Raw genomic sequence first — 20,064 nt, forward strand, 5'->3', positions numbered from 1 at the left:
GACTCTCTTGGGCTGGCGGCTCCCCTGCACCCCCCCCCCCCCGATCCCCTTCCACCTCCTCCACCCCCGCCCCCCGCTTTTACGCACACACAGACACACACACACACAGACATGAGCCTTTGTGTCTCTGTCGGGGGTTTATTGTGGCCTGTGTGTCCCCTCGAGTCAGGGAGGTGTGTGTGCGTGTGTGTGTGTGTGCGTGTGTTTGTGTGTGTGTGTGTGTGTGTGTGTGTGTGTGTGTCTCAGTAATTAGCGGGTAATCTCTAATTGAGCTTGATTACGGGTCTTTGTGCGGTGCCTCGGTATGTGGTGTCTGTGTCCCCAGCTCACATCCTGCTGTTAATTTGGGGCTCCAGTCATACTGCGGCTTTAACGACTTTATTGCCGGGTAGTCGCGCTGCAGGACTTGTGTGTGTGTGTGAGAGAGAGAAAGAGAGTGTGTATGTGTGTAAAGGGGCGGGGGAGGGGGGGGGGTTGGATGTCCGATCTCTAACCTGTGAGGTGCTCATTCCCTTAATTGCCAAATGACGGCGGCGGTTTGATTGTCTGGATTGTCCGGTAGCATCCTCCCGCTGGAACCGGAGATCCGTGTGTGTGTGTGTGTGTGTGTGTGTGTGCAGCAGTGTGTGTATGTGGCAAAAAGTGGGTGGGGTAACGGGGAAGTTAACGGCGATGCGGTGAGCGAACGGAGGCTTTGGATATATGATGTCATCGGGAATCGCGAGCAGGGGAGCTGATTAGGAATGCGCGAGCTTCCACACCCCCCTCCTCTCCACTCACACCTCCTCTCCGGAACTATCCACGGCGAGCTTCACGGCCTCCCCCCCCCTTCCTCTTCCCCATAGCACGCCCACACCTTCCGCTACCGATTAATCCAGATTTATCCTATGAGGAGGAGGAGGTGGAGGAAGAGGAGGGAGGAAGCTCATCGAATCATTGAGAGAAAAAGGAAACAGGCACCAAAAATAATCAAAAGGCAGATCTAGGCCTACTTTTGAACGTGACATCCTCAAAATACATCCCTGTAGCAGCCTACCTCTGCTGCTGAATAGCGAGTTCATGTGTTGTGTCCTCTATGTTTTTCCTTCATTCAGTGCCACAAAAATACTGTTTGATTTCTCCTGACACCCAACCTACAACCTTCTGTACATATACTGATGATTCCATGTCCTCCATTAAGACCAGTGCAACCTGACCTAGAGCATAGGTTCAAGTCTGTTTCAAACAACAGTCAGACGCCCATATGAGCACTGAAAGAGGTTTTTCCTCACTGTGATAATTCCTCCTGTTCATACTGACTATTAAAAGATCTTCAAATGTGCTTTCAGTGGAAGTGATGGAGGCCAAAATCCACATTTAAAAGTAGATGTGAAGCTTAAATGAGGCTTCAGCAGTCTGGGTTAGTCATATCAAGTGGATATCTGCCACCGTCAAACAGTCTTTTTGGTTTCAAATGTCCTCTTTGTGTTTCCCCGATGAGCTGTGGTAGAAGTATAGTAACAAAAAAAGGGACTCAGGCACTAAAAAGACTGTAACGTTGAAAGATATCTACTTGATTTGACTCATTTGGTCAGCTGAAGCTTCATATTAGCATCAGAAACTTTTAAATACATTTTTGCACAGAAGAGGGCTGTGGATTTTGGCCACCCTTAACTTACATTGTACGTGCATTATGAAGGGCTTTTCTACTGGCCAGTATGAACAGGAGGAATGATTACAGCAGTAAATAAAACTGTTTCAGTGTTATTTGGGCACCTGACTGTTGTTTCAAGAAAAACTGGGAGAACTGGGAGAACTGTGAACCGGCTCTTTTTAAGTTATGTTAGTTTTTGACACAGCTTTACTCAGAAATATGCACCACATGAGCACAATCTAAACCAAAATATTAAAGCTCTCTGAACTAGCTTTTAGAGCCTTTGGGCAGTAGACACTGAGATACAGAGATACAGTCTGTACAGTCCACTGCTCTGAATGTTGTTCCAATCGGCTGCTCCTACAGTGATGCTGCGCTGGTTTTGGCCTTGGTTTTCAACACTAGAGACACTCATACACACACACACACACACACACACACACTGAATATTACTGGGTCAGTCGGTTGCAATGCTTGCCAAAGGTCCTTGGCCTCGAGCTGACCTAATCTGTCTTTAAGTGTACAGATGGAGACAGGTGTGACACACATATACACTCGCACACACACACACACACACAAACACACTTAAAGATACACTGTTAGGAGTAGAGCACAGATGGGTGCAGGTGTTATAAGACACACACACACACTGCACACACACACACACACACACAGACACACACACGCACACACGTCAACACTCTTATAATTGCAAGGTTCACCTCAAGCAACCCAGGCCTTGAATTCATGTACACACACGACCCACAGTCACATGCATTTGCTGACGAGATCTTTCTTTAGATGCCCCCCCCCGGCTTCTAGCCTACTGACTGCGTGTGTCTGTGTTTCTTCAGATGAGTAGTCCTTGTTTTGTGTCTCAGGGGATATTTCCTGTTATTGGAGTTGTGACATCATATCCGGACAGCTATATTTTACATGGGAGACTGATTTTCCCACAGACATCTGTTGTGTCCCATGGATAGCCACTGTGTGTGTGTGTGTGTGTGTGTGTGTGTGTGTATGTGTGTGCGCATCCGTCTGCCTTCATGAGAGCACTGACTGTCCATCTGTCTGTGTGTAGGCTCAAAAATAGTGAATCTCCGCTGCCAAAAACTTGTTCTCGCCAGCCCTCGCTCCTTGAAGAGTGTATGTGAGAGAGTGTGCGTGCGTGTGTGTGAGGCGGAAAAGCGTTGTGTTCTTGAGGATCATGTTTAACTCGTGGAATGAATCAGTGTTTTGTGCCTCTTATAGCAGACAAAGCCCCCCATAGAGAGGTGTAGAAAGAGAGAAGGAGCAAGAAAGAGGAAAAAATAGCCTGAGCGAGGCGGATTGAGGCAGAGTGTGGAATGTTAGAGGCAATTTGACACAGGAAGTGGGTCCTTCTCACTCTCCTGGAGGACAAAGTCCCCCCTCACACACACACACACACACACACACACACACACACACACACACACACACACACACACACACACAAGCTGGCAGGCAGAAAACACTCTGGTGGTGGCGGTATTTCAGGTGTGTGTGTGTGTGAGAGAGAGAGGGGATGGGTGGGTGGGTGTATGGGGGTCACCTTCCAGTGGATTCAGGAAATGAAAGAGATCATGGTTCATATCCGGTGTTACATTCAGAAAAAGCGACGTCTGGAGGGGAGAACGGACAGAGAACGGGAGAATAATGATAGCTTTCAGTGAGAAAAACAACCCCCCCCCTTCCTCTCCTCATCTCCTCCCTTCAGTTATTTGTGTGTGTGTGTGTGTGTCGGATGTGTACACACACTGCTCACTCATATCTGAAAGTAATTTCTTATCACATGGGCCTGGGTTGGCAGATGCGCCACATTTGACTGAAAATTAGTTTTTCTTTCTCGTGGATAAAGTTTTAGTGTCTGATTCAACTCAGAAGGAATGGAATTTCCCATTTCCCATTAGACTGATAACAGATTGTGGGGACGGAGAAACTTGCTTTCACAATACCTGTTATTTCAGTCTGTGCTCCCTCTGCGGCCAAAACAACAATGACAGCTCAGAATTTCCAAAAAAATTTAAAAAAAGAGTTTTTTAAGCTAACGAGGAACTCTGTATAGAAAACTTTCTTGATTGGAGTGAAGATTAAACAGAGGCCTTCATTTTTGGCCCCCAGAGTTTGATTTCAGAAGTTGTGAGTCTTTAACTGATAATGAAAGGAAAAAAAGGGTGTTTCTTTAGATATACATTCACACCAATCTAGCAGATAACTCAACAAAAGCTTTTACACATTCCTGAGTAGAGTCTGTAGCTCTTCCTGTCAGTACTGATTGTGTGGGGCCTCAACAGCCTTAGGGCCTCAGAGCCAAAAACATCAACAGAGCTCTCATAAAGCTCATGGTGACAAAATAAAGGCGACTCGGATGGATATCGACATTTTCTTCACCTCCTCTCTTCTCCCTGGATTTTGATAGCTGAAGAGTCTATGAAAGATTTCCAGTGAGTAAATCAAAGTAAAGTCTCTAGTAGACAAGTACCCCCGTTTTTCCAATTTATAAATATGATTAATCCATGTGTGTGTGTGTGTGTGTGTTTCTGTCTTCAGGATTACATTATTATAGTTAATTAACTAAGGGAGCTGTGGCTCATCTACAGATGGTTGAAAATGCTCCAACCCAGAACATTTCTCTAGTCCAGTCTCGCTTTTGTTGCGGTCATTAGAGTTTAAAATTCAGCGTCAAATTTCAGTTGCTCTCTATCATGCGCTATGTGTCGAAGCTTCCCGAGAACATTTCAAGTGTCAGCTGGATGTTCCCAGAGCTCGGATTAAAGTGGAGACCCGACATTAACTGCCTTTTCCCTTTAAACTTTGAAAACAGTTGACTTCTCTCCATCAGACCATCCAGTTAGCTTGAAATATTTAACTACACTAGCAGCAGACTGATGAGTTACTGACTTCTCACTGATCATTTCACTTTGTCCAATATTCTACATATAAAAAAAGCTTATTTGATTTATTTCCTCACGTTTGTTAACTGGTGTTTTGCCTTTTAAACATTATTTCATTGTTGTTAATTATATTTTATTGTCCATTACTATCCTTCTTTTTTGTTATTTCACACTTAGGGCTAATATAATCTTGCTAATGCCACATAAATACATATTATTTACTTGCACCCAGGCTGAGCTCTGTCTAATCACTGTGAAATCTCTGCCAGTCACGGTTCAGAAAGTACCTGATTTCTTCAATCATTTGGCTCCACACAACGTTGTGAAACACTAAACTTTGCCCGAGGAATGTATTCAAGTCATCCCACGTATGTGAAAGAATGCAGTTATTGCCTGAATTCATCTAGCTGGAAACTTTCGGCTCCTCGCATCATGACCAGCAACCTGCACAAGTGTGGACATGTGCTAGCTCACATACATGCACCGATGCACATTAACATTAACGTTCTGATTAGCTTTACACACACACACACACAAACACGCACACGTACGCTGCACTGGCTGCATTGGTGAATAGTGTGGTGTGCGGCAGTTTTGTTGATTCAGTGAGTCAGAGGGAGACGGGGAATGCTGGAGGTGTTTTTTAGGTAGGTCAAAACAGGCTGGAAACACAGCTCGAGTAGATACTAAACACACAGTCTCCCTTGCAGTAATTGGGCAGCACTGCGCAGACATACTCACATACATATCCTCTGGAGAGGGAGGTTAGATGAATATAGAGACAACAGGAGGGAGGGAGAGGAGACGAGTGGAAAAAAGGGAGGTGTATAGACCACAAGATAATGAGAAAGAGGGAAGAAGGAGTGGAGGATGGAAAAAGAGTTAAGGTAATGGTGAGATGGGGATACTAGATGAGAGAGAAGGATGGAAAGAGCGGTGAGTGATCAAAAGATGACGGGAAAAGAGGTGGTAGAGTCCAGAAATTGAGGGAAAGGAAAGGGACCAGGAGTAGAAGAAGGAAGGAGTGTGAGGCGAGGGGAAAGAAGGAAGGAGAAGATGGGGGATCTCGGGACATAGAGACGAACGATGAATGGAAGGAAGAAAGGGGAAATGAGGGCTGGATGACAGCGAGGGGATGGAGTGAGGCCAGAAAGATGGAGATGAAGGGATGGTAACGGAGCCAGGATGGAGGGATGTCGAGAAAGAGAGAGAAAGAGGGTGGGGGAGGGAGGCACACACTGCTCACTCCCAGGAGACTGTGCTCTACCTGCTCTCCGTGGCCGTCGCCATGACAACCAGCATGGCTGCCGCTGTCACGGCTTTATCGCCCCTCTCCGTTCCCTCCCCTCCCTTCTCTCTTCCTTTTTTTTCATTCTGTTGCTCATTGTTTTTTTTACCTTCTGTTGCTTCTCTCATTCATAGCTTTTCATATCTCATTCTCTATTTTCTGATTCAACTCTTTTCCTTTTTTCCCCCTCACCTTTGTTTTTTTCTTTCTTAACTCTGCTCCCCCTCCTCTGCCTTTTTTCCTCCTCTTCTTCCTCCAATCCCTCTTCTCCTCTCTTGCCCATCTGTTCCACTACAATAAATTAAAAACTAGAGCCGCAGTTGTGTCTCACTTTTACAGTAGTGTGTGTGTGTGTGTTTGTGCTATTACAGGACTTTAAATTAGAGAGCATAAACGCAGTGCCGGCTCAAAAAACCACAAAGCATTCTGGGATCTCTGTGTGTTAGAGCCTTCGCTATAAATAAAAACCCCAGAAACAGGGCGCCTCCTTCCCACTACCAAACCTGTTATGTGTGTGTGTGTGTGTGTGTGCGTGTGTGTGTGTGTGTGTGTGTGTGTGTGTGTGTGTGTGTTTGACGGAATGAAAATCACAGATGCCTTCCACCAGCATATTAATGCTGCTGAGATGGATTTGAATGTTATTATCATTTTTCACTCATATTATCAGTGTGTGCGTTTGTTCGAAAGCAAGTACGTGTGTCCCTGCATCTCTTCTTATGTGTTTCCGTAACAACGGGGTAATTATGTTAATGAAGGGCCGGATGGGTGGGGTCACGCAGAGCTGAAGCACACTGTGGTCCAACGGGACTGCTGGAATGTGTAGTTCTTGGCAGGCGGCTGATAAGAGCAGGCTGAGACTGCGATAAAGCCGGCCTTCACACTCCCGACTGGACCCTGTGTGTCATCACTCAGAGTCTGGCCTCCATCTGACCCCCAGCAAACGCCTCCCTCCATCTCCCTCTCCATCTGTTGGCCTGTTTGTTTGTCTAATTGGAATCATCATCGCAGCTATTTTACATTTGCAAATTTTTGTCTGTGGAAACAAGAAGTTTGACAAACTCATTTCTAAGTTGAGGTCCAGTTTCTAGCATATTCATGAGCTTTCAACAGGGTCTTCTTCGGGCGGGGGTTCACTCAGATGTCATGAAGGTGGATCCGTTAACATGTGAGCTCAGTGCCTGTTGTGATTTCATCTAAAGCAGTTACTGAGATGGCATGTCAACAGATACATCTCCATGACAATTTAGCAAACTGGTAGTAAGGCGACCTTGAGTTTGGATCATTTTGTCAAAGAAGCAACAATTTTGATAACTGTTTAATGGTTTAACTAATTTCACTGGAGGATTTACTGTTTTCCTAGTTCCTTTTCTTTTTTTGAATCCTCATGATTGATATATTTTTTTTACTATTTTTCACATTTTATAGAATAACTGTCTGAAACCAAGCCCCACTCACTACTCTCTGTATAATAGACACTAAAGAGCAGTCAATTCATATTTGGACACTTACTCATCATGTTTGTTGTGGCTCACTGTCAGATGTAGAATCATACAGCTGGCGTTTACAGCTATAAAATGTGACTCATTGCAAAAAAAAGTATAAAGCTTTGAAACAACACTGTATATTATACTCCTGTTGGCCATAAATGGTATCAGAGCTCCTCTGCTATAACATGCTCTGTGCAAGGAACCTGTTTCCTTGGCTTCTTCTCATTGATAGAGACATTTTTGATTTGCTCTGACTGGAAATCGTATCACTGTTCCTCTGGGAGTGCCCAGCTGTGAAAATGCCCCCTCAAAGTGCGGTAAGTTTGTCTGCACGTAATAGTGATAGAGAGAGCTTGTAAACGAAGACTCAGTGGAGGTTAGAGAGAGCGTCATCTCAGGGGAACGTCTTTAAGGCCGCGCAAGAAGACGTAAAGATCAAGTAAAATGGGGATGAGTTTTATATCAGCCTGAAACTCTGAATGGCTCATAGTAGAGTGATGCAACCATTTGTCATCTAACAGGATTCATGTCTTTTAGAGTGCTGAAGGTTGCAGAGAAACACGCTCAGGTCAGCACCAGAAGGAGAAAAGTTCAATAAAAAAAGACAGATTTAACACGCATGATTGGCTATTCGTTTTTGACACTCAATTCGTCATCGCCTCATATTTTCTTGTCTTTAATCTGTCAGTTACAGGCTCTATTTTCCAACTATCTTCATCTTTTTCTTTGATAACAAAGAGATTTTGTCACTTTTAATTTACAGATGTCTACTGTTTTTTTTTGCATGTTTTTCATTAAGGAGGATAGATAATTAATCACTCCTTTCATTTTTAGAGATTAATTTAACCTTATCTGTGTTGTTTTTATCAAGATAAAAAAAAGTTTTTTGATGCTCATATTTAATCACAATTTCATTAACATTAATGCAGAGCTTCAGTTTCTGTGTGAGTGGGTGACAGACTTGTTTGCATACTGCTGTGTGTGTGTGTGAGTGGGTGGGTGGGTGGGGGAGTAGAGGGTGGTGTCTGTCATAGGCTACTTTCGAGGACAAATTTCAGATTTAAGACCAGTTAATTGGGGACGACTTGTCCAATTAGGGACAAAAGCCGTGTCCCCAATTTGTAAAACGCTGCTTTTTGGGTCAGTGCTTAAGGTTTAGGTTTGGGTAAGTCTCCGGGAAATGAATGTAAGTCTATATAATGTCCACAAAAGTGACCTAAGGCAATTAGTGTATGTGTGTGTATGTTTCAATGAAAGAGATTGACTTGTTTGTTGACTGGTGTGTGTGTGTGCATGCGCGTGTGTACTTAATTGGTCACGGGGTTATAGGATGGACACAGGAAGTATAGTGTTTATGGATCCGGCCTACAAGCTTCAAATACAGAGAGCTTCCTGAGCGGTGTTCAAAGGGGGATTTTATATAGGTGTGTGTTTTTACATGTGCGCCTGTGTTTACATGTGAAATGAAGGCAGAGAAGGCGAAGAGGGAGCACAGGGAGGCTGTCTGTGCGAACGAGAGCGAGAAATACTGTGTGCGAGAGGCATGTGACTGTGTACGTGTGTGTTTGAATTATTTAGCCAACGTCCCGACAGAGGAGTGAACGAGGTCAGGAGCTCATTGCTGCAACGTTTTTCCTCTCTCCATCCATCCATCCATCTCCACAGCCCCCCCAACCCGCCAGCCCTCGTCGTCGTTCTCCTTCTTTCTCCTCCTCCTCCTCCTCCGCCGGCCCCGCAGAGCTCCTCGTTTATACTGCCTGTCTTAATAAACAGGAACTTAGTAACAAAAGGCTTCCCACATGTTACTCACGTCCCCTCAATTATTGGCAAGCCATGAGGGAAGAACATCGATCCAATTAAATACAGACACTGAAACCCGCTGTGTGGTGTGTGTGTGTATGTGTATGTGTGTGTGTGTGTGTGTACAAGTAGGCATGTGTAGACCCTCTCAAGTAAACCTTTGAACCCCAGTGCTTTAAAGGGCTCTTTCAAAGGCATTTGCAGTTTCAACAAGCCACCAAAGCTAATGAGCTGTGTGTGTGTGTGTATGTGTCTGTGTGCGTGCGTGTGTGCGTGTGTGTGTGTGTGGTTGGGGAGGGTTGGGATTCTGTAATATCGCTTAGAGGGTTGCAGAGGGTCTCTTTCCCATTAAGGCCTTTCTCTTAACACTTACATGCACACACAAACACACAACACCGCCCCCCCCCCCCCGCCCCCCACACACACACACCTTTGCGGCAGCAGGTGATTCATTCTTAATCTTTCATTCCAACAGTTGTGGATTATCCCTAATCTTGGCCACCAGAGACACAGGTCTAAAAGGCTGACTGACACCCTGACTTCATGTGTGTGTATGTGTTTATCGGAGTGTGTGTCCTCAAGTGTATTGTGTGTGTGTGTGATATGATAATTGTTTCCCTTGTTGGACTGATAGGGGGTATCTGTGTGACAGGACATGATATGAATGAGGCAGATACACGTGATAGATTGACAGGTCACACAAACACTGAAACATGATACACCGCAGGAGGAAGAGGAGGAGGAGGAGGAGGAAGCACTGACAGAGGACAAGTAGGGTTTCTTTTGACACTATTTATTGTTTTGACAAATTGCAGTAGTTGATCTATAGTTTGCTTTAGGGCTGCGACTAATGAGTGTTTTCCTAATTAATGGATGAACTTAAATGTTATCAATGTCTTGCTTTGTCCAACCAACAGTTGGCAACCAAAACATTCTCAATTTGAAACTGACTTAAACAACAAATCAATGATCAAAATAGTTTCCCTGGTTTACTTAAATTAAAATTGATGGTGATTTTTTATTTGATACTTTAATCAGATAAAGTAGGGTCCTGAAGGCTGAGACCACTTTGAAAAGGACATATAAATGTTTCTTTACTTTTATTTTGTTTCACCGCCAAATTTCTCAAATGTTCAGTGTGTTTGTCCAAATAAAATAAAATCTAAAACCATCAAAATTTGGAATTAAATATATGAAAACATCTGATTAAAGAATAGGATAGATACAATCAGATATCTGACGGCAACTTTCAGTGTTTAACAGTTTTCAAAACTCAATTGATGCATTTTGGTCGGTACAGAAGAGACGTTGAGGCCTAGTTTCAAAATGATAAACGAGATGAACGGTGAAAAAATGCTTGCGTTCTTGCAGCGTTCTCTCTTGATGCGTGATGCTACTACTTATTGGTACTGACACTTTTCTCTTAGTTGGGGAAAAGTATTGAAGTTTAGGTAGTCTCACAATACCAGCCTGCGGATCGTCTGGGGATTTCTAATTGCACAGTATTTGCTTGAACAGCAGCCACTTACAAACCTTTGCCTCTTAAATTTTGTCAAGGGCACACCTTATGGGAAATGATGCTCCCACCATTCTCCTTTGAAGTGAACTGCATGTCACCCCCTCAATGTGAAGGGTCGTCCTAAAGACTTTGGATTGGTCCTACAATGCAGGGTTTTTAAAACTCTCTAATTGTTTCCACCCAGTTTTTACAATGATAGCTGGGATATTGTGCTCAGTCTCTAATTGAGCAAAACATTTAGAGACTGGCCTGTAATAAGATTTGGGTGGCATATGCCATAACATGACCAAAGACCTTTGTTCTCCCTTCATATCCTGTCATGTCTTACTGTTTACTTTCAAATAAAGGCATACAAATACTTCACCAGGCCTCCACAGAGAAGTTAGTTGAGTTTTGTTATTTCTGAACAGAAATTGTATCCTAGCAGCGCTTCAGTACTATTGTTGGTAAAACTGGACAAAGCAGAAAGGTGTGGCAACAGGTTTGAAGTGATTAGATCTTGTGTGGAGATTGAAGGAGTGGAGATTTGAAGAGAATGAAAGGGGAATGAGGTCAGAGGCAATCACAGACAAAAGTGATATAAAAGGAGGGGTTGGACTCAGGATGGGGGAAAAAAAGCAGATTGCAGAAAAGAACAAAATGCTGCCGACGGAAAGGAAAAGGAAGAGGAGACAGAGAACAGAATTTGTTAAAATGTGGCGGTGGTAAAAAGGATGTGAGGAGCTCATCAGAAAATAGCAGGAGGAATGAACAGGGAGGGACTGGCTTTAGGTAAAGCAAAATGATAAAAGAGCAAAGGAGCTGACGAGGGGGAAAAAAAAGAGAAAATGAAAGGGAGATGGATGGGGTGGATTGGTAGCAGCAGCAGAGAGAGAGAGAGAGAGAGAGAGACGTGGTGGTTAACGTAGGCCTGTAAAGAGCTTAGGACAGCTGAGACGGATTGAATGGAGAGAACAACCTGGACAGGATTACACACAAGCAGAAGAGAGGGGAAGGCTGTAAGAGCAAGATCGTATCATAACCCATATATTTCCCTGTCCTCCACTAACACTTTTCCACTCGTTTACACCGACGCTGACCATTTCCACCACTCACAAGCCCCACAATCACTCTTTGATTAAACGAGGCCTCTACTACCAACGAATTAACGATCACCGATTGTTACACTGAGCCCTAATCTCCGTTAGACAATCATTCTCGAGCCATTAGTTACTTAAATATACCTCCTAATTAATTAGTCAGTGAGTAATGTTGCCTGCGGAGGGATGAAGCTATCTTTAACCATACCGTTAAAGAACAGTTAAAGATGAATGAACGTTTTCTCACCTGAAGAGAGAGAGAATAATATTTATTTTTGAGCTGTGAAATGATCACACTTGTCTGAGCAGTAACAGGGAATTCCTACAAGAGTAATATCTAACACTGTTCTGCACATTTTACCTGTTAATCCTCTATCTATGTGCTTATGTCTACCTAGAGAATGCATTTGATAGCATTGCTTAATAATCCATGTAGCAGCGTGTTTCCTGATCCATTTAGTTTATAGCTCTTTAAAGGGACAGTTCAACATTTTGGGGGAAAGATGCTGCTGTGCAAGTGTTTGTGCATCAGTTAGGGAGCCGGCTTAGAATAAAGACTGGAAGAAGAGTGTGGGAGAAATATAAAACCAACACCAGTAAAGCAGATTTACATTATGTATCTTGTTTGTTTAACCTGTATAAACAGAATTATAGAGATACAATATGTGGTTTTAAAGGAAGTTAACATGCTGGATTTTTTGATTAACAAGACCTTATCTACTTCTATGCAGCAACTCAAGTTAAAGAAAACTTGGTTGGTGAGCACATTTTGCTGTTGCTCCCCAAACCTGGCAAACACACTGTGGCGACAAGACTCTTGATGCTGCATGTGACAGCAAATAGGCATATTTCTCCAAAAGTTGAAGTATTCCTTTAAAATGTGACCCTGAGGTGGACTCTTTGAGTTATAAGGATTGATAATCCTGTCCTGGATGATTTCATTTGAACATTTTAAAAAGTGAAGATCGAAATGAACAAACAACATTCAAGAGTCTACTATGGTGTCTTTTCGATCTTTTTAACTTTTTACCTCCCATTATTCCACTAGATAGATAGATAGATAGATAGATAGATAGATAGATAGATAGATAGATAGATAGATAGATAGATAGATAGATAGATAGATAGATAGATAGATAGATAGATAGATAGATAGATAGATAGATAGATAGATAGATAGATCTGTTAAACTCTGTCATACATCTGCATGTCCTCTGAGGCAACACAATCAGGATAAATAAATGTCCCTTACCAGATTCTCATGTTGGCTCATGATTCACTCAAGTCTTCTGACATTGATTTGTTAGAGTTAATCAGTATCTCATGATAAATATCTGATTAGGTCACAAGCATTCAGTCTGCGCAGCCCATTAAGACAGACCATATGCTGCTCTCGCCTTATCTCGAGTTCAGTCTGCTGCCAGATCTCGCAACCTGTGTAATTAGTGTTCGATATCAAGGGCTGTTATGATACATGAAAAATCAATCAGTTATCTGGCTGTGCTGACAGTCCCTTGGCCTGCAGTCATTGGCTGCTGGAGTGACCTGAAAACTGCTCCAAGGGATGCGGTTGGGTGCCATTTTGCCAAAGTCAGTCAACCAATGGGAAGGAGCCAAGAGAGCGTAGCAAGGTCAGCTGCTCAGGATGCCCCTGGAGCAGCAATTTGTTTACCTCCTCTTTGTCTTTGTATGTGTGTTTGTGTGTGTGTGTGTGTGTATGAAGAGAGGTATGGCATGATAATAATACGCATCATGCCCTGTGCTCACACACGCACACACACACTCACGAAGGTGCATCTTTCCATTCCAGATTGAATTACACAGGGCTGATTGGATTTTTCTCCCCTGCATCAAAGACAAAAACATTCATTTCTGCTTCTCCAACCCCAACACAACCACCCACCCACCCTGCCTTTGGGTCCATCCATACTATCATGCCCCCCCTCAAGTATTCTCCATTTGTACCTCGCCCTCTCTAAAATTCTGCCTTTTATGCATCGATTTTCCTCCCTCTCCCTGTCGTTTCTTCCTCGGGGTCTGTAAAGTCGCATGACTGTCATTAGCCTGATTGCACAAGCTGTAATTATATGAACACACGCGCAGATGAAGAAGCCTTGTGATTCACATCACTGTATATGGGCAGAAATGTGATTCTCATCATCAGCATTTTTCTTGTGTAAGTGTGTATGTGTCGAGGTTTTTTCCGATTTGGGGCTGAGAAGAGACCATTGATTACCGTTTCTGAGTGTACTCTGAGTGCCCCTCTTTCTGGGCTACACAAAGGCCTCATGGTCCATGGGGTGCTCTCTCTCACACGCAGCCACATTTCTGAGCCCTTTTGAAAAGTTCCTTAGAAACACGAGAAAAGTTCCAGCCACAGGCGCCACGCCCTCCCACTGGCCCTGCAGAAATAGGCCCATTGAGCCAGGCTATAATCACACACACATACACACACACATGCACACATATAAATCCGCATTCAGCTTCGCTCCTTCTCCTCTCTCCAGCACTTCATAGAAGCAGTGACAAAAATGCAGTCATTGAACCACCAGCCAACCAGTAGCATTCACTACTCACTGCGACATTTTACCAACCGAACATCAATATGCTCACCAACACACATACATACACACACACACACACACACACACACACACACACACACACACACACACACACACACACACACACACACACACACACACACACACACACACACACACACACACACACACACACACACACACACACACACACACACACACAGGCACTGCCTAAACACCATGAACAAAACTTCTAATACACACAAACACACTGACGCTGATGAGCACACACATACACAGCATATTGTGGAGTGTGGGAGCAGCAGTTGTGTCAGACTCTCAAGGCATTTCTGGCAGCAGGATAGTGACACACACTCACTCACTCGCTCACTCAGAGATGCATGTTTCATAAGGTCATTTATAATAGAGGAGGATTCCACGCAGAGAGGCCTCGTGTGTGTGTGTCCGTGTGTGTTTCTGTATATATGTGTGTGTGTGAGGTAGCCTTGACATGTGGTCTTTAATCCTGTTGGATTGTCAGATTAGTGTAACAGCTGGGTCCTACATACAGATATACATCTCTCTGCCTCTCTGTCGCTGTTTCACCCCTCCTCCCATCATACTGCTCCTCTATGCTCTGCCAAGAGATGAGTGGATCTATGCATTAGTGTATCTGTATGTGTGTAACTATGTGTATGTGTGTGGTGGTCTCACAGCTCCAGTCCATTACACGGTTTCAAGCCAGTTGATGTGTCACTACACAGTCATGTGACCCCTACAGAGTGTGCGGCTTCAGTGTCAGCTGCTCACTTTGTCACAAGCACAGACTTTACAGGTTAAACTCACTTGGGGCCTGAATCGCTGCTCTTTCAGTGTGGATCAGCTGATCATGCTCACTTCAAGCATGAAACAATATATATTAAGTGTTTTAAAAATATTTTGTCGATTAATGTATCCTTCATGTAACAGTGCATACAACAACAGAGAAAAATATACATTAACGGAAGCATTTAACAGTATAGTACATAAAGCCTGTCCAGACATTTCAATATCATTGTATTGCTGTGGGCCTTAGTTATTAAAATACATATTTTAATGGAGTTAATGTAATTTTGCAGAAACGCAGCAACAGTTGAAGTCAGTTTACATTAAGTCTGAGTGAAAATTAAGTTGAAGTTTGAGCGTTGAAAGGAGTTGAAGTGCACATCTTAGTATAGTTGATACATTGAGCTGAAGTTGAACGAATGAATTAGCCCTGGCTCAAAAATAAAATACAAAATAATATATCAGTTAAAATTTCCTTTTAACTATAAGGACTGAAAGCAGTTGTGGAGTAAACTGAACAGTGAAAGTTATTAGAAATATAAGGGTTAAAAGAAGAAATGTCCTTTTTCCTCCTCCTCCATTTGATGCAGCTCCTCTCTGTGTTCGCTCTGTTGGAATAAATACAATTGGCCATCAAAGTTAATTGAGGCATAACAGTCTTCACAATAGTACGTGGGATAATCGCTGACAGCATTTAGTTTTTTGAGTTTCCTTAGAGTACAGTAACCATACATGTAAACAAATAGATGAAAAGGCACCGTGATTTAGTCAGCCAGCAAACTTCCCTGGATATACCGTAGGGCTCTATGCAATTAGCCACAGACAAGAGACAAATGTTTAAAATGATTCACACAGAAATCATGTTTATTAGGAAGTTGTATATCTTTTTTAGTGAGTCCTTTTCACCCGGATCTCTATAACCGAGCTGTTGAGAGCAAAGGTATCAAGACTCACAGAGCTACAGCAGCCACATTTATGGGAAATACATCCGGTTGAAATGAACCACAATTTCCCTTTTAAGCTCAAGAGACGACACATCAATTTAAAGTAAAGATGAAGAGGCAGTTTGAAGAGTCAGTTAGCATATGAGTGGTAAAAAAAGATGAAATTTCACACACATGGAAGCATAGAAAAAGGTCAAAATGTTTGCTTGTACATGTATATGTACATTTTTAGAAATGATTCATTTAAATGTGAAGCTAAATTTGAACACTCTTAACTTCCTAATCCAATGTATGAAAGAGAATGCAGACTACACTACTCATTGCTATAAATGGATTTCAATTTGGGGCTATGGCTTTGTACTCATGTATGAGATAAATGTTGAAAGTCTGTGTTCATGAAGATGGATAAAATTACCTTTCAGTGATCCAGATGCCTGATTTTTCTCCACCGTGCACCTGTTCTGTCCCTGCAGCTCTTGGACCAAACCATTCACTGTACCATATACCATATTTAGCAAATGCATGACTCTCCATAAGGGCATTCATCACTTAGATCATCTTTGTCCCTACACCTCAGTGGAGAGAGATAATATTAGAAAGTAATATTAGTGCTCGGATGTTTTTCAGCTGTGGTTTCGGTGCAGCTCTGAGAGAGCTTTAGGGCTAGAGCGAGCTGGAATAACAAACTAGAGCCAATGTAATGCCATCCTCCCACAGGTTTTGTACAGGGGAATTAATACAGCCAATGTGGCTGTGATTTGGATCAGCCATGGTAGTGCTATCAGGAACCTGATCAGCAGAAAGGACTAAAAATAGTGGCAGCAGAAAAAGTGTTTCACTCATTTCCTGGCTGTTGTACATGAACATGTTTACAGTTTTCGCTCGGTGATTCACATTCATTGGTCACAGGGAGCAGCCATGTGTGAAAAGCTGAGACAAACATGCAGGAAAAGATCAGAATGTGTTTGGCTGGGGACTAAATTGATATTTTCTTCCCACTCAGTGCTACATGCAGCATCATGTCCACCAGGACCTCTCTGGTGCTGAATAGCAGTTTTAGACTATTACTTATTTAAAATGACACAAGCAGCTATGAATGTCAAACTTAAGTTTTGTTGTAAACCTCAGATTAGTGTGAAATATTGACACCTAACACACGTTTTCTCTTAATCCCTGTGTAGTCTGATTTTATCCAAGACATCCAGAACCACCTCCTATTTTTTTAAACAGCTAATCAGTGTAAAATTGCTCAGTGGGTGCCTTCTCCCAAACACACAAGTGATGCCTGCTTATGACCCCCTGCTGCAGCTGTTACTGTTAATAATCTCTTGACACTAAGTGATAATTTAACTTAAAATTACAAAAAAAACAACAGAGCTTTAACTTGGCATACTGCCAAAAGCAGGCCTGGCAGCTGAAATGATTATTTCACAGGAGGAGACACTCATCACGCACATTACAAGTTATGACAATAAATGTGTTTGCATGGAAAGTAGTTGGGAAATCATTGTGCTGGCTGCTGAGTGGTTTCAACCTACAGGATGAGGGTTTTGGCATAAGGCGGGGCATCAAAGCATAAACAGTGAGCTGGGAGGAAAAGTTTTAATTTAGGGGGGCCAATTAAACACTTTAACAAAATGAAATCATTACTATACTGGTTCAGAAAGTGGTTCATTGGTAAGTTTAGTCTCACATAGGGATGTCCAGATCATGTTTTTTGACTCTGATCCTAATATTAAGTATTTCCTGTGTTGAATCTGATATATCAATGCACTTCCCCTAATACAGCTGCACAGAGCATACTGAGGCTACATGAAGTCTATATTAAACCTAGTGAAGCAGTTTAAATATATTTAACAGCAGAATCATCACAGGTTTTCTATGATGGTTTGCTATGATACGTAATATTGCTACATTAGTATGTTGTATGATTTCTGTTTGGAGGAGTATCAGTGTGCATCTGCAAAAATTTGGAGGGGATTTAATCATACTCTCTTCATCCCAAGCATCAACAAAATAGTTTCAACCATAAACAAAACTTTAGAATTAGAATGAACTTGTGAAACACCACTGAGAAACATGCAAAACAGCCGCCAACAACATGAGGAGGTAGACTGAGACCTAGATAGACTGAGACGGGATTACTTTGACCCCTTTGACTGTAGCGTGCAGGTGTTAGGTGTTTTTCGGTTCACAGCATTGCCCCTGACGTCACCGCTACAAAGATCCTGTCTCAACATTCGACCGTCTGTTTGTGTGTGTTAGAAGGTGTCAATGTGTGTGTGTGAGCAGTGTGATCGCGCAGAGGCTTTCTGTGCTAATCTCTGCTGAAGGTGGCAGGTGTCTTAACCGGGCCGTCACCTGGTAACCCACTCACACACCAACACACACACACACACACACACACACACACACACACACACACACTGCCTGCCCTCATTCTCTCACATCTCCTTGTCTGACTGTTAAGTGCGTTAGCGTCCAGGTTGGCGGCCGTCCAACTTGCCCAGCTGGTGAGAGAGGAAGTGCAGGGCGGTGAGTGGACATGAGGCGGAAAAGCAAAAGATGGAGGGAGATTAGAGGTCACTGCTGACAGGGTCGGGGATCCACGCCGGAAAGAAAGATGGGCGTGGAACAAACACTAAACAGGCCGCAGTTTTTCCTGCAGGCGCACAAGTAGTTTTAGGGTATGCACCTATCTGTCTGACCCATTAAAGGTGAGTTATCAACAGTCCACTTCTGTCAGAGAGCAGTGTGGCTCAACCCCACCAACTCTTATCAGTGTGGGTCAGACAGCTCCGGAAAGTAGCAGAGACACAGACAACCGTGAATCAGCAGCCACTTTACGAGGCATGAGCACTCCACCTACGGTGAATTACGCAGCAGGGAGGATAGAAATGTGGTCCATAAAGATCATTTTACCTCGTTCTGGCTCTCCAATTTCTGCCAGATGATTATTGTATTTTAGCCAGGACTATCGTGCTGTATTCATGTGTAAACCTGCACTTTAGTTCAGTCAGGACACCCACGTCAAGGTTTCAGCCATTCATTGCATCAAATAATACAAATTCAGTTTGGAGATGTGTCCCTGAACAAGCCTGACACACAGTGTCCATGAACAGAGCTTGAAACACACAGTATTAATGTGTTAAAAGCAACATTTACAATTTTATGGGGCGAGAACAGCAACAGTTATATTTTGGCATTGAAGATAAAATTTGGCATTTAAAACAAAACCTGAACTGTAAAAGGAAACATTGGCATTGAAACACTTGTGCTGGAAAAAGTTGTATTGGCACTGAAACAAGTATTGGCACTGAAAAAAGGGCATTGAAAAAAAAGAATCTTCTACAAGGTGTTATTTGGATAAACTGACCACATATTGGGAATCTACATGGTTACTTTCTCATTTGGTAAAAAAAATTAAATATATTTAAAGCGACATATTAGCGAAAATTACAACAGTCTGGCTCAAAATCTCCAACGTGGTGCCATCGCTCTTGGATATCTTTGTTGGACTGCAAGGCAAACTGGGTAATGTAGGCTCAGCAAAGGCCCTTTTTTCTAGGCCAAGATGGTGAGAGAAAGCTGAAACTCAAAACCAGTACTACTGAAAAAAAGACAAAAATTGAAGGTCTACATTGAAAAACATATTGCCATCGAAAAAAAACCCATCCAAATGAAATAAAATAAGATTGTAATTCTTAAATGCCCTTTGTTCAGTGCCAGAACTTGTTTCAGTGCCAATACAGCTTTTTCCAAATACATGTGTTTCAACGCCAATGTTTCTTCTTTCAGTTCAGGTTTTGTTTTCAGGCCAAATTTTATTCTCTGTGCCAAAATTGAACTGTTCTGGCCCCATAAAACTCACATGCACCCAAATGCTAGGTTAGTTAAATTGCTGAAGGTTGAGCTCAACCACTGTGTATGAATGCCAAATGTTTCTATAGACCGCCAAACATTACAGAGACATGCCATCAACATACGATTGGATGGAATATCAAACATGTGCCATACAGTTTGTAAAGCAG

General features: G+C 42.8%; 1 protein-coding gene across 1 annotated transcript in view; it reads left to right on the top strand.

Moving 5' to 3' along the window:
* The window catches only part of sdc3 (syndecan 3), a 36,149-nt gene that overhangs the window by 592 nt on the left and 15,493 nt on the right, over window positions 1-20,064 (top strand). The gene's annotated exons all lie outside the window — the stretch shown is intronic.

The sequence above is a fragment of the Scomber japonicus genome, chromosome 15 (genome assembly GCF_027409825.1).
Source record: "Scomber japonicus isolate fScoJap1 chromosome 15, fScoJap1.pri, whole genome shotgun sequence".
Taxonomy (NCBI): Eukaryota; Metazoa; Chordata; class Actinopteri; order Scombriformes; family Scombridae; genus Scomber; species Scomber japonicus.